At 40.0% G+C, this 15852-nt stretch overlaps 1 long non-coding RNA gene across 4 annotated transcripts; it reads left to right on the top strand.

The window, feature by feature from the left end:
* The first annotated feature begins 534 nt into the window (after window positions 1–534).
* LOC121816173 (uncharacterized) lies at window positions 535–15178 on the top strand. Of its 4 annotated transcripts, none has more exons than XR_006055626.2 (4): window positions 535–648; window positions 4886–5121; window positions 11166–11449; window positions 14851–15178. It is a non-coding gene; the product is annotated as an uncharacterized LOC121816173 (long non-coding RNA). The 4 variants fall into 4 exon arrangements; XR_009597794.1 differs by adding an exon at window positions 1013–1124 and having other exon boundaries at window positions 4886–11449; XR_009597792.1 differs by having other exon boundaries at window positions 4886–11449.
* The last annotated feature ends 674 nt before the right edge of the window (window positions 15179–15852 follow it).

Here is a 15852-nt window from a genome sequence, read left to right as displayed (position 1 = left end):
TCTTCTTTGCAGCCAAAGATGGAGAAGCTCTATACAGTCAACAAAAACAAGACCAGGAGCTGACTGTGGCTCAGATCATGAACTCCTTATCACCAAATTCAGACTCAAATTGAAGAAAGTAGGGAAAGCCACTAGACCATTCAGGTATGACCTAAATCAAATCCCTTAAGATTATACAGTGGAAGTGAGAAAGATATTTAAGGGCCTAGATCTGAAGGGTTAATGCGACCACAATAGGGAAAAAGTGGAGATGTACTGCTTGCAAACAAGATGTTCTGCCAAGAAGATGGACACAGCCTTGAGATTAATGGTCCCTTGCAAACAAGGGAACATTCCCTTCTTGTGATAAGGGCTCTGGATAGACTCTGCAGTAGGCTGGAATTTCACTCCCTTTTGCTGTATGATAACATTTATGCACATGCGCTGTACTGAACAAGTTTGGTCATACAGTCTGGAATTCTGCCCGGGGGGGGGGCTACATAAAAATAAACCATGAGCCTGCTTCCTTGCGCAATTATTATTTTTCCTCTGGCCAGAGTGTGTCTGTCTCTTGTATGTGTGTCTTGTTGTTTTAGGTCATTTCACTTGTAATCTCCAGAAATCTCCTACATCTGGCGCCCAACGTGGGGCTCGAGTGAAACCGAAAGGGTGAGTAACCCCAGGGGGATTTTAAATCCATAGCAGGGGAACTTTCGGGAAAATCATGGGGAATTCCTTACCCTAGCAGGGGAACTTTCAGAAAATCATGGAGAATTGCTAAGGGAATTCATGTATATGGAGTTAGTCAAAGGACTTCTCCACTCCATAGGCGTTAAGGCCTTGACTCGTCGATTGAGTGAGCTCTTTCGCTTGGTGGAGCAATATTGTCATTGGTTTCAATATCAAACTAAGTTACAGTTAAACTTGAAGGAATAGAAAATAATTCCAAAAAAGAAAAAAATTGAGAAAGCAACATCAGAAGGGTAATGTGATCCCTTTGAAGTTATGGACTTTATGTAATGCTATAACACAGGCTTTGACTTTGCTATCTACTGATAATGAGACTAAATCTAATGCTTCAATGAAGGAAGAAACAATTTATGAGGATATGCCAAACGTTGGTGGGGTTTCTGCATTGCCTGAAGGTAAGGATACAAGTAAGCCTCCTTCTGGAAATGGTGAAATATCTGACAGTTCAGAATCAGATTCAGAGGCTTCTTTGGTTTTGTCAGAGGAGGGTAAAGAGATTAAAGAAATGACCCATCTATTTCGGGAATGGTAGAGATCCTGTAGGGAGAAAAAATCTGCGCCTTCTGCTCCTCCTTATGCTTCTCTTTTCCCCACTGCGGTTGATCCACCCGATGTGGGCAAGGAGCATTATCAGTTCTCCTTTCCTTTGCCTATGCTTCATGATGATGACTCGCCTGCTCCCCCTAGTGGTTTTATCGATCCTCCACAGTTATTTTCCATCCAGTGACAGCAAAATGACAATGCGATAAATATTCAATACACTCCTTTGGAATACAAATTTTTTAAAGATCTTAAAGCTGCAGTAGCGCAATACGGTCCTCAATCTCCCTTTGTTTTGGCTATGCTAGAATCATTGGGAAAAGGCAAATTAATCATTCCATTAGATTGGGAATCTATTGCCCAAGCTGTCTTGGAGAGCTCTCAATGGTTGCAACTTCGTAGCTGGTGGGAAGAAGAAGCTAGAAAGCAGGCTCAGATTAATGAAGGACAGAGTCCCCCTGGTCGTCTCGATAATAAATTAATGGGAGAGGGCCATTATCAGGCTTTAAGAGAACAGGCTCAGTACTCTGATCAGGACTTACAACAAGTCCACCAGGTCTTTTTACAAGCATGGCGTCATGTGGTGCCTACTGACCACACCCAGCCCTCCTTTGTTAAGATAATACAAGGCCCCAATGACCCATATACTGATTTTCTCGCAAGATTGAGAGTAGCTATGGAATGAGCTATAGGGAGGGATGAAATTGCAGAGATATTATTACAAACTTTAGCATTTGAAAATGCAAATACTGAATGCAAAAGTATACCGGGGACTTTTCCTCTCTGTCCTCCTGCCATCCCGCATACCCCAACCCTGTTCCCTCCCAACAACAGTTACCAGTCAATGCCTCATTAAAAGGACCTCAAATGATGATTTCAGACTTGCGGTCTGCTACTTCAGGGAGTGCTACTGCTGATTTGCCACTAGCTGAGAATGTTCTTTTGTCACCAGGAGGAGGCATTTACAAATTAAAAACAAATGTATTTGGACCACTGCCTAAAGGCACCTTTGGCTTAATATTAGGCCGTAGCAGTGCAGCTTTGAGAAGTCTAACCATAATTCCTGGGGTAATAGACTCCGACTATATTGGGGAAATTTTGATTATGGCTTCTACTTCTACCATGCTTTCATTGTTAGCTGAGGAACGTATTGCTCAAATACTTCTCCTACCTTATCATCCCTTTTTGGCTCTTCCTAATGAACGAACAGGAGGATTTGGAAGTACTGGGCAACATATATTTTGGGAAATGCTTATCAAAGATTCTCGCCCTGTTCTCTCCTTGATTATACAAGGAAAAAGCTTTGAGGGACTAATAGACACAGGGGCAAATGTTTCAGTTATTTCTTCTCAACAATGGCCCCAAGATTAGAAAAGAAGAAAGAAAAAAGCCCTCTAATGCTGATGGGACTGGGCTCTATTACAGATGTCTGGAAGAGTACCCGTCCCTTGCAATACCAATTCCATAATGGAAGATCAATATCTGTTGCCTTTTATATTGTAAACATACCTATTAATATTTGGGGAAGAGATCTTCTCTCTCCTTTGGGGGCTTTTATAACCATTCCACTGGAAAACTAGTAGCCACTGCTCAAATTCCTTGAGCACTCCCATTAAAATGGTTAACTAATACTCCAAAATGGGTTGAACAGTGGCCATTACCACAAATGAAGCTCGAGGCATTAAAACAATTAGTACAAGAATAACTCCAACTTGGTCATATATAGCCCTCTACCTCTCCCTGGAATTCTCCTGTTTTTGTGTAAAAAAGAAATTTAAAAGAGGAAAATGTTAACTGATTTATGAGAAATTAATAAGTGTATTGAACCTATGGAAGCATTACAGTTGGGACTCCCCTCTCCAGCTCTTATTCCTCAGAACTGGTCCTTAATGGTGCTAGATCTTAAGGACTGTTTTTTTGCCATTCCCCTACAATTACAAGATAGAGATAAATTTGCTTTTACAATTCCTGTTCTTAATCATGCTCAGCCTGTTAAGCATTATCAATGGACAGTCTTACCACAGGGAATGACAAATAGTCCTACTTTATGTTAAGAATTCATAGCTCGCTCTTTACAATCCCTCCTTCAAGAATACCCCAATTATATGGATGATCTCCTATTAGTAGTTCCTAATATTGTTGAACATGATGAATTCTTTCTAAAAGTACAAGTTGCAAATTAGAAGAGACCACCTCAAAACTTTAAATGATTTTCAAAAGTTATTGGGAGATATCATTGGCTATGCCAGGTACTTAGGATTCCTACTTATCAATTATGACATTTGTTTTCTACTTTAGAGGGAGATATAGCTCTGGATAGCCCCTGAACTTTAACCCCATTGGCTTTACAGGAACTTCAATTTGTTGAGCAACGACTAAATGACAGTTTTTTGACTGACTTACATGAGTCTCAACCTATTTCCTTTATAACATTTCATACCCCTTATTCTCCATCTGGTGTAATTGCTCAAGAAAAAGGATTAATAGGTTGGATTTTCTTACCTAACAGCTTTTCCAAAAAATTGACTACATATATGGATAAATTAGCCTTCCTTATACAGAAAGGTCGCCATCGTATTTTACAATTGTCATGATATGAACCATACCAGATTGTTACTCAATTAACAACTGCTCAAATATCTCGATGTTTACAATTTAATGAAAACTGGCAAATTTCTCTTGCCTCATTTCCTGGTTCGTTTTCTAATCACTATCCGTCATCTAAATTGATTGATTTTCTCCAGACTAACTCTATGATATCTCAATCCCCAATTTCAGATGTTCCAATTAAGGGACCCACTATTTTTACAGATGCAAATAAAAATACTACAATTGATGCCTTACTTTATCCTATAGAAGCAGCAAAACAAGAACATCTCTTACAGCATACCAATTCCAAAGGGTTACAAAAATCTCATGCTATTACTCGAAAACAAGCTCAAAATATTGTTTGTTCTTGTTCCATATGTGCACCCTTTGCTTTACTGTTTACCTCACCAGGTGTCAACGTAAGAGGACAACAAGCAGATCAAATATGGCAAATGGATGTAATTTACATTTCTTCTTTCGGACAACAAAAATATGTGCATCATACTATAGATATGTATACACGTTTTCAATGGGCCACTGCATTACATTCTGAAAAGGCTGACGCTGTTATTACTCATTTGTTATCTTGTTTTGCAGTTATGGGATTACAAATTGAATTGAAAACTGATAATGCACCTGCCTACCAATCCGCAAAATTAGCTCACTTTTTATCCCAATACCATATAACTCATACTTTTGGTATTCCTTATAATACTCAAAGGAAAACTATCATTGAAAGAGCTAATCATACCTTGTGTGAATATCTTGAAAAAATAAAAAAGGGGGAACAGGAGAGATTTATGAAACCTAAAGACATTTTGAATAAAATCTTACTTACCCTAAATTTTTTGAATATTTGGAGCAAGGGAAATCTATCAGCAGCAGAGTTGCATTTTCAAGGGAAAAAAGAAGACAAGAAGATCTTGAATACGCCAATTTGGTGTAAAGATAAAGAGAAAGGCTGGATCCCAACATCATTAATATATCTGGGATGAGGGTATGCTTTCATTTGTGTTAATAATTACAGGTTTTGGACCCCAGTGAGATGAATCAAAATCAACAATGGCTGATCCCTTTGTTCAAAAATTTGAAGAGCTTACTATGCAGAGGAGCTTTATTTTTCGTACAAGGGAAGCAACACCTCCTACGTGGGGTCAAATGAAAAAGTTGACCCAGGAAGCAGAAAAAACGTTAATGAAAGCAGGACAACCTCTGAATCCTACCAATCTTTTGCTTGCCATGATGGCGGTGGTAACATGTCAGGTAATCGGTGTATCGGCAAGTAATCATACATATTGGGCATGTATACCTAATCCCCCATTAGTAAGAGTAATTTCCTGGGGGGAACCAAAAGCGCAGGTATGCACTAATGAGACTGCCTTCCTTCCCCCACCAGCTTGTGGGGGAATAGAACAACTATCTCATCATAAACAACAATATAATATTAGTAATTTGACAATTGCAATGGAAGGTATTCCTTTGTGCATAGGAGGGCACCCCTTTTGTCTGTCCACCAAAGAACATTCTCATCATTCCTATAATACATAGGGGGTAAAATACAATAATTATCATTTTGCTACTTTTACTGTGCTTGTTTCCACCAGGGGCTTTAACACCTCAACAGAACCGATTGGCATTCATAATGGAATACATATGTCACTATGTCCTGTTAACTTTTTTTGCTCCTTCTCTAGAATCTTTGGAATGGGAACGTTGCCAAGGTCATCGACCCTTTAAAGTCATGAATTATTCTGGGTCTATCATTGTAGATTGGAGTCCAGATTATGGGTAATTCTTAGAAAAATGATCAAATAAATCTCTTAAGTGGCATCGTGCAAATAGCACTTTGATGGGCAATGGTAATAAAACAATTAAATGGCAGCAATTTGCACTTGTCACTCCTCAATTACAATTGCAGGGATATCCACACATTCAAGGGGATATTTGGAAACTATGGGCAGTTTCTGATAATCTTACTGTTTTGGTCAGGAAACTATACTATGGATAGTGGTGACTCTTAGGGTCCATTTCATGTTAATTTACATGTTAATAGATCTTATTCCGCAATGGCATGTGTAAAATATCCTTTTGCATTGTTATATGGGAATTGGATCTGGAATGATACTGTGGGGTCTGTGTCATGTGATTACTGTAATCTAACTCAATGTGTAAATCAGTCTTGGTGGGAAGAATTTGAAAGATGAGCCTATAACTCTAATTTTTCGTTAGTAATTGTTAAAGCTTGGACAGAAGTATGGTTGCCTATAAGTTAACTAGGCCATGGTCAGATTCTTTTGCTGTCTCTCATCTAGTAACCACTGTACAGACTTTGCTACATCGATCTCGACGCATGCTTGGTATGGTCATTGCTTTGACTCTAGCAGTTGCGTCAGTAACTGCAACAGCAGCGATAGCAGGCCTCACGTTACACCAAGGGATTCAAACAGTTGATTTTGTTCAGGACTGGCATAAAGACTCTCATTTGTTATGGCAACAACAGCGAGATGTGGATGCACAATTTGCTACCGATGTGCTCAATCTTCAACACACCGTTTCCTGGCTTGGAGATCAATTAGCTGTTTTATCTACACGAAGTGTGTTGAAATGTGATTGGAATTCTTCTCAGTTTTGTATAACACCTGTACCATTTAACATGAGCCCTTCAAGAAATTAACCGAGACATATAAATAAAAAGAGTTCTAGATGCCCATCATCTAGAGAGATTCCGCCTAGCCCCTAAGAGGTGGCCGGATAGCCAATGACAAGTAAGACCCTCAGAGGAGGGCAAACTAAGACAGGCACAGCCGCAAGAGAGGCTGGCGAGGCTGGAGGTTGGCCGCCTACAGCTTTACGCCTTGCTCTACAGAGCATCAATACAAATGTCTTGAGGGCTTAAATAAAATTAAAAAAGGGAGAGATGAAGGGTTAATGCAGCCACAATAGGGAAAAAGTGAAGATATACTGCTTGCAAACAAGATGTTCTGCCAAGAAGATGGACACAGCCTTGAGATTAATGGTCCCTTGCGAATAAGGGAACATTCCCTTCTTGTGATAACGGCTCTGGACAGACTCTGCAGTAGGCTGGAATTTCACTCCCTTTTGCTGTATGATAAAATTTATGCACATGCGCTGTACTGAACAAGTTTGGTCATACAGTCTGGAATTCTGCCCAGGGGGGCTACATAAAAATAAACCATGAGCCTGCTTGCTTGCGCAGTTATTATTTTTCCTCTGGCCAGAGTGTGTCTGTCTCTTGTATGTGTGTCTTGTTGTTTTATGTCATTTCACTTGTAATCTCTGGATATCTCCTACAAGATCTGATAGATAGAGTGCCTGATGAACTATGGAATGATGTTTGTGACACTGTACAGGAGACAGGGATCAAGACCATCCCCATGGAAAAGAAATGCAAAAAAGCAAAATGGCTGTCTGGGGAGGCCTTACAAATAGCTGTGAAAAGAAGAGAGGTGAAAAACAAAGGAGAAAAGGAAAGATATAAGCATCTGAATGCAGAGTTTCAGAGAATAGTAAGAAGAGATAAGAAAGCCTTCTTCAGCAATCAGTGCAAAGAAATAGAGGAAAACAACAGAATGGGAAAGACTAGAGATCTCTTCAAGAAAATTAGAGATACCAAGGGAACATTTCATGCAAAGATGGGCTTGATAAAGGACAGAAATGGTATGGACCAAACAGAAGCAGAAGATATTAAGAAGAGGTGGCAAGAATACACAGAAGAACTGTACAAAAAGATCATCATGACCCAGATAAACACGATGATGAGATCACTCATCTAGAGCCAGACATCCTGGAATGTGAAGTCAAGTGGGCCTTAGAAAGCATCACTACGAACAAAGCTAGTGGAGGTAATGGAATTGCAGTTGAGCTGTCTCAAATCCTGAAAGATGATGCTGTGAAAGTGCTGCACTCAATATGCCAGCAAATTTGGACAACTCAGCAGTGGCCGCAGGACTGGAAAAGGTCAGTTTTCATTCCAATCCCAAAGAAAGGCAATGCCAAAGAATGCTCAAACTACCGCACAATTGCACTCATCTCACATGCTAGTAAAGTAATGCTCAAAATTCTCCAAGCCAGGCTTCAGCAATACGTGAACCATGAACTTCCTGATGTTCAAGCTGGTTTTAGAAAAGACAGAGGAACCAGAGATCAAATTGCCAACATCCACTGGATCATGGAAAAAGCAAGAGAGTTCCAGAAAAACATCTATTTCTGCTTTATTGACTATGCCAAAGCCTTTGACTGTATGGATCACAATAAACTGTGGAAAATTCTGAGAGAGGGAATACCAGACCACCTAACCTGCCTCTTGAGAAATTTGTATGCAGGTCAGGAAGCAACAGTTAGAACTGGACATGGAACAACAGACTGGTTCCAAATAGGAAAAGGAGTATATCAAGGCTGTATATTGTCACCCTGCTTATTTAACTTGTATGAAGAGTACATCATGAGAAACGCTGGACTGGAAGAAATACAAGCTGGAATCAAGATTGCCGGGAGAAATATCAATAACCTCAGGTATGCAGATGACACCACCCTTATGGCAGAAAGTGAAGAGGAACTAAAAAGCCTCTTGATGAAAGTAAAAGAGGAGAGTGAAAAAGTTGGCTTAAAGCTCAACATTCAGAAAATGAAGATCATGGCATCCGGTCCCATCACTTCATGGGAAATAGATGGGGAAACAGTGTCAGATTTGATTCTTTTGGGCTCCAAAATCACTGCAGATGGTGACTGCAGTCATGAAATTAAAAGACGTTTTCTTACTCCTTGGAAGAAAAGTTATGACCAACCTAGATAGCATATTCAAAAGCAGAGACATTACTTTGCCGACTAAGGTCCGTCTAGTCAAGGCTATGGTTTTCCAGTGGTCATGTATGGATGTAAGAGTTGGACTGTGAAGAAAGCTGAGCGCCGAAGAATTGATGCTTTTGAACTGTGGTGTTGGAGAAGACTCTTGAGAGTCCCTCTCCCTTCCAAGGAGATCCAACCAGTCCATTCTGAAGGAGATCAACCCTGGGATTTCTTTGGAAGGAATGATGCTAAAGCTGAAACTCCAGTACTTTGGCCACCTCATGAGAAGAGTTGACTCATTGGAAAAGACTCTGATGCTGGGAGAGCTTGGGGGCAGGAGGAGAAGGAGGGGACGACAGAGGATGAGATGGTTGGATGGCATCACTGACTCGATGGACATGAGTCTGAGTGAACTCTTGGAGTTGGTGATGGACAGGGAGGCCTGGCATGCTGTGATTCATGGGGTCGCAAAGAGTCAGACACGACCGAGTGACTGAACTGAACTGAACTGACTGTTTGTTTGTTGACCTATCTAATATAGACATGTCTTCGAGTAATTAACATTAAGTAGAATATTTTCATCGTGCCTAGGTTTAATATAAGTTAAATATAATCATATCTGTTACAAGTTTGTCAACCAGGAAATTACCTCAAGTGAAAAACTTCTAAAAAAAAGTAAATGACACATGAACTTTTAGATAAACTCTATTAAGAATAATTATCCTTTAGAAATGTCTGATTAAAATAGTTTTTCCAGATTGGGGTAACTTGAATTTCTAAGAGTTGGGCTGAAATAAGTGTTGGAGGTCTATTGAATAGTTAGGTCATTTTCAAAATAAAATAAGATTTTGAAACATTTAGTACTAAACACTAATTTCCTTTTACAAAAAAAACTAGAGATTTGGGACTATAAATTAATAATGTTTGTTGCCATCCTAAAGTGTCCTAAGAAAGCAAGGGTTTTAGAAATTATCACTGGTATTTATGCTCAAAAATCTATAAAATGCCCATTGAGACATATCAACAAGCTAAATGATACACCCATCAACATTGACTGCTGCTGCTAAGTCGCTTCAGTCGTATCCGACTCTGTGCGACCCCATAGGTGGCAGCCCACCAGGCCCCCCCGTTCCTTGGATTCTCCAGGTAAGAGTGGGTTGCCATTTCCTTCTCCATGCATGAAAGTAAAAAGTGAAAGTGAAGTTGCTCAGTCGTGTCCAACTCTTAGCGACCCCATGGACTTCAGCCTACAAAACTCCTCCGTCCATGGGATGTTCCGGGCAAGAGTACTGGAGTGGGGTGCCATCGCCTTCTCTGGAACATTGACTAAATCTGACCAAATGTTTTAAACCCTTTTAATTGATTTTTTTTGGGAAACAAAACTTCCTAAATAGAATTCTTCTGAAGTTCCTTTGACCTCTAGCTAACTTTGGGGTGCTTCAGAGGACCCTTGAAACATCCCAAAGAGAGATATTAAACTAACTGTGCTTTTTTTGTTGGTTAAATTACATGAAAAAATATTATCAAATGAGTATTATTACTCATGTTTCTAATGTATAATTTTACCAAATTATTGTCATAATTAGTTTGAGAGGAAGGTTTTCCCTACTCTAGGAAAGTATGAGATTCAAACCCATAATTTTTCAGATAGAAACCATAAAAGTTATAAGCATATTTGCTGGCTCATTCAGTCCTTTGAATTACTAATATAGATATCCTAGAAATTATATGGAGTTCTTAACATTCCGATATGTCCTGGTATTCTAATCAAAAACCTGACGACTTCACAAAAGTTAACAAAGGACTGAATGAGCCAGCAAATATGCTTCTAACTTTTATGGTTTCTATCTGAAAAATTATGGGTTTGAATCTTATACTTTCCTAGAGTAGGGAAAACCTTCCTCTCAAACTAATTATGACAATAATTTGGTAAAATTATACATTAGAAACAAAACAATTATATTTTCTTTCTATCTGACTCCTCCAGAAATTGGAAACTCTTAGGTTTCCAGTAAGTTTGTCAAATGAATTAGGAAGTTTATCTCATAACAGGTACAAAAATCTCAAGGAATTTTTGAGACCTTAGAAAGGGAAGAATTCACCCAGATTTGTTAGGTGAAATCTGTGATAAGGTGTGAGTTTCCAAGTTCTGTTTTATTTTAAAAGTTCAATCTAGACTCTATAAATATTTCAGCAAAATAAAAAGTCTATGATCAATTATGGTTATATAAATCATCTGGCCAAAATTAGTATGAGTAGGCCTATTTTGCAAAGAAACTAGCCTTAATTTGGTTATATTTGATAAAATGAGGATAATTTTAGGGGAAAAAGATGTTTCAATAAAGGTTAAATCCCAGTTTGTTAATGGAGATCTACATCTAGTAAGACTCATTTCTTGGATAGTTCTTTGGTGTTATGTGATATTAATGTAAGATTTAATTGAATTCTTAAAGAACACACTAAGTTTGTTTCTGAAGCTTATCTCAGTAATTTATCTTTAGATGAAGATCAGTCACCTCATGACCTGCAACCAGGACTGGAAGAAGACATAATTTAAGGGACTATCTCCAACCTGGATGGAAGGACTCCTTTTTCAGGTACTCTTAACTAGCTCATGCACAATGAAACTGAAGGGAAATTGACTTTTACATTAATTCCCACTTCCAAAGGCCTCTACACTGGACTGGTGTATAGAGAAGAGAGCTGACCTGATCTCACCTTAAAATGATGCTCAAACAGAGGAGAAACTACCCTACACCAGGATGAGAAGACAATGACATCAGAGGTAGACAGCTTGCCCAAGATGCTGGGCCTAATTCTTATGATCATTTATAATGCCTTCTTGACTTGTTAGACCTTTGCATATAAATCAAATGCTTTTCTGTCATAGGCCTGATCCTGTGCTAGTTTTAGAAATCTATCCAATTGTTGGGTCTGTGGCCAATTGCTTGTGCCTAGTTCAGGGTTACCTTGGTATATTTCTCCACTACAAGGCTCTAACCTGTTGGCCCTGAGAAAATTTACTTAAAAAAAATTATAGTCATATTCAGGTCATTATTGATATTACTAGATGGGATCTGCTCACCTGGACAATTAATAATGCCTGCTCTGACTTGGCCATAAATTGGAGCTTTCTTCTATTACTCAAGCTAAATCAGAGCAAAAAGCAAGGTTTCAGCAAAGAGAAAAATCTCCTACAGTTATGGGATGGACTTATATAGATAACACCAGGCTATGGTAATTTAGGTTTAAAGTCTCCTCTATGTTGGAAACAATTAAATCATACTAAGGATAATCAAGATTGCTGGGAGGAATATCAATAACCTCAGATATGCAGATGACACCACCCTTATGGCAGAAAGTGAAGAGGAGCTAAAAAGCCTCTTGATGAAAGTGAAAGTGGAGAGTGAAAAAGTTGGCTTAAAGCTCAACATTCAGAAAACGAAGATCATGGCATCCGGTCCCATAACTTCATGGGAAATAGATGGGGAAACAGGGAAAACAGTGTCAGACTTTATTTTGGGGGGCTCCAAAATCACTGCAGATGGTGATTGCAGCCATGAAATTAAAAGACGCTTACTCTTTGGAAGAAAAGTTATGACCAACCTAGATAGTATATTCAAAAGCAGAGACATTACTTTGCCGACTAAGGTCTGTCTAGTCAAGGCTATGGTTTTTCCTGTGGTCATTTATGAATGTGAGAGTTGGACTGTGAAGAAGGCTGAGTGCCTGAAGAATTGATGCTTTTGAACAGTGGCGTTGGAGAAAACTCTTGAGAGTCCCTTGGACTGCAAGGAGATCCAACCAGTCCATTCTGAAGGAGATCAACCCTGGGATTTCTTTGGGAGGAATGATGCTAAAGCTGAAACTCCAGTACTTTGGCCACCTCATGTGAAGTGTTGACTCATTGGAAAAGACTGTGATGGTGGCAGGGATTGGGAGCAGGAGGAGAAGGGGACGACAGAGGATGAGATGGCTGGATGGCATCACTGGCTCAATGGACATGATCTGAGTGAACTCCGGGAGTTGGTGATGGGCAGGGAGGCCTGGCGTGCTGCGATTCATGGGGTCACAAAGAGTCGGACACGAATGAGCAACTGAACTGAACTGAAGGATTATCAGTGTAGTAAACTGGGCTATGTACCTATAGACAGTGCCAATATATAAGTTCCCTGTAAGATAAAGATTCGTACAGAGTAGAGTAGTCAGATGACCTGGGATATACTGGGCTATATCTAATGGAATCTATTAAGTCTTACTTATGATTTTACTAATACCGCTAGCTATGTTATTTGTAGTTCACCTGTTTTACAAAATTTCTGTTTCTTACACTGCCAAATGTGTGACTGAGGCCTCTGATAAAATAATGTATAGTTCCATGTGAGAAGGTTGATGGTAACAGTGTAGCTCTAGATATGGAAAGAAGCAACAAGAGGGAATGTTTTATGGGACCAAGAGGCTTGTATGACAGGTGGTCCAGAGAATTTTGGATACTGTTTTATGGCCTATTCCAGTAACAGCGCATTGAGTGACCTGTCAGAAAAATCTTTGCCAAACCTGAGAATGGACTTTCTTGACACCGTGGGATAAAATGGTTATGAAACGCCCCCCTCGAAATCACGGTTAAGTTTATGAGCAAAAAGGGGCTCTGCCAGCTGAAAACTGATACTTGCCATCTACATCTTCAAAGATTAAATCATGACCATTGCGTCTGCTGACCTTCAACTCCCCTGAAAGGAGTTCAGGGTGAAAATCAGGAATGAAACACTCTGTGCTCTGGGAAAAACTGCCAGAACAGGCCTTCAGATAGTCAGATCTTTTCAGGAGAAGATTTTATGAGTCCCAATTCTTGCATCTTCTCATACCTAGAGAAACACTGGCATCATTAATGGTGACATCTGCTTTGGTTAATCAGGAAAATTTTACAATTAAAAGTCAAAATAGAATAGCTATGGTTCAGACATCCTGGGAAATAACTAGGTGATACAATGGGTGTAATTTCAGACTAGACCTTGTATTGCTAAACACTTGAGTTTTCTGCATTGTGTCAGGCTTTGATACCACCATTCTCAAAACAACGTCTGCTAGAAGCTAGTAACTGCAGCCTTACTTTTTATAAAACTAGGCAACTGGCTACCTGGCTACAAGTCTCCCTGAAGTGCCAGGTCCAGACTGGGTTTCAGGTCTCTTCTTCTAAAAACAAATGTTTATTTTGTCTATTAAAATTCCAGCTATCATTCCTCCAACTACTTCTAATTGGGTCTGTTACACCAAAATGGCAGACCAAAGGATTGAGATTTTAATCACATAAGGCTCAGATCTAGGACTTGGAACTCAGGAATACTTCCAATTCAGTGTCTATTCTCTAAGCTGAGGCAATCCTATGCCCCATTTTGGCAGGAAGTTATCACAGTCATAGTTGTCCAGTTCCCTGAATTAAAAATGTGCACGACTCTGTGGGGCTCTGGAGTAGAGATCTGTTCTGCGTTCTCCATTTCCTGTCTGTAGGATATAGGCTTCAGTCAGCCTCCTTGACCTTCCGTGAGGTCCAAAGGGTGGATTCAAACAATTGCTAATCAGGGAAGGGAGGGGATAGAGAAACAGAGGAGGAACAATCAGCCTTGAGAGAGGGTCCTGGTTCCCACTCAAAGAAATATGCATAATGATGTCTTTGAGTTCTTTTACAGAACTGGGGCCCCCACCCAGGTGGAGGATGGTAACTTCAGAATGAGCACAAGATTCCTGAAGCGCAGTTCTGTTGCATCACCACCAGCCAATCAAAGTCACAAAACCTGCAGCCCTCACCCCAAATGTTGCCTTCTGTTTCCAAGGATCAGAGATGACCATCCTGTTAGGTCTCCTGTTTGGCCCCTGTCTATTTCATCTCTGAGAGAAGCCAACAGTTTCAAACTAAATTGCTGTTATTATAAGGGTGATTGCTGGTTTCAGGCAAAAATATACCTCAACTTAGATCAGGTAGAGAAAGACTTCTGCTCTGCTAGGCAGGCCTACACCCTTGCTCAGCAGGAAGAAGTTACAGAAGAAAGAGACCTTTGCCCAAATTCTCAAGAAGTATCTTGAGTATGACGTCTCTCAGTGGGGAGGTGTTAGGGGAAGCACACTGACCGAAACTGCCCACCCTGCCCAGGCCCTTTAGTAACCATTCACATGAATGTTTTATGGCAGGAGATCCTGGTAAGGAATATGGAGCTAATAAGCCACCGCCAACCAGGAGAGTTCGGGAAAGGTCAAAAGGAGATACCACATGTCCAACCACCTCCCAGAATCCTTCTCACTGGCATCCATTTTGGCTGAACGAGATACACCACCACTTGCACCACCAGGAAGGACTCTGATTCAGAATGATTGGCTAAAGACAACCTGGAAACTAATCCCAGCACCATAAAACCCGAGACTGTAAAGCCATGTGAAAGAGCAGTTCTCCTGGGTTCCCTTGTCCTACTGCTCTCCACCTGGGTGCCCTTTCCCAATAAAATCACTTGCTTTGTCAGCACATGTGTCTCCTTGGACAATTCATTTCTGAGTGTTAGACAAGAACCCAATTTTGGGCCCTGAAAGGGGTTCCCCTTCCTGCAACACAACCACTAATTCCAAAGAAGCTGAAATTGAATGGTTCCATGAAAACCTATAAGATCTTCTAGAACTAACACCAAAAGAAGATGACCATTTCATCATAGAGGACTGGAATGCAAAAGAAGGGAGTCAAGAGACAACTTGAATAACAGGCAAGTTTGGCCTTGGAGTACAAAGTAAAGCAGGAAAAGGCTAACAGAGTTTTGCCAAGAGAACACATTGGTCATAGCAAAAACCCACTTCTAGCAACACAAGAGATGTCTCTACACATGTACATCACCAGATGGTCAATACTGAAGTCAGATTGGTTATGTTCTTTGCAGCCAAAGATGAAGAGGCTCTATACTGTCAGAAGAAAAGACACTGGGAGCTGATTGTGGCTCAGATCATGAACACCTTATTAATGAGTTCAGATTTAAATTGAAGAAACTATGGAATCAAATCCTTTATGATTATAGAGTAGAAGTGACAAATAGATTCAAGGGATTAAATCTGATAAATAGAGTGATTGAAGAACTATGGATGTAAGTTCATGACATTGTACAGAAGGTGGTGATCAAAACCATCCCCAAGAAAAAGAAATGCAAAAAGGCA

The sequence above is a fragment of the Ovis aries genome, chromosome 1 (genome assembly GCF_016772045.2).
Source record: "Ovis aries strain OAR_USU_Benz2616 breed Rambouillet chromosome 1, ARS-UI_Ramb_v3.0, whole genome shotgun sequence".
In the NCBI taxonomy this organism is placed as follows: Eukaryota; Metazoa; Chordata; class Mammalia; order Artiodactyla; family Bovidae; genus Ovis; species Ovis aries.
Note: the sequence above shows the minus strand (reverse complement) of the source record. Positions and strands in the feature narration are given on the sequence as shown.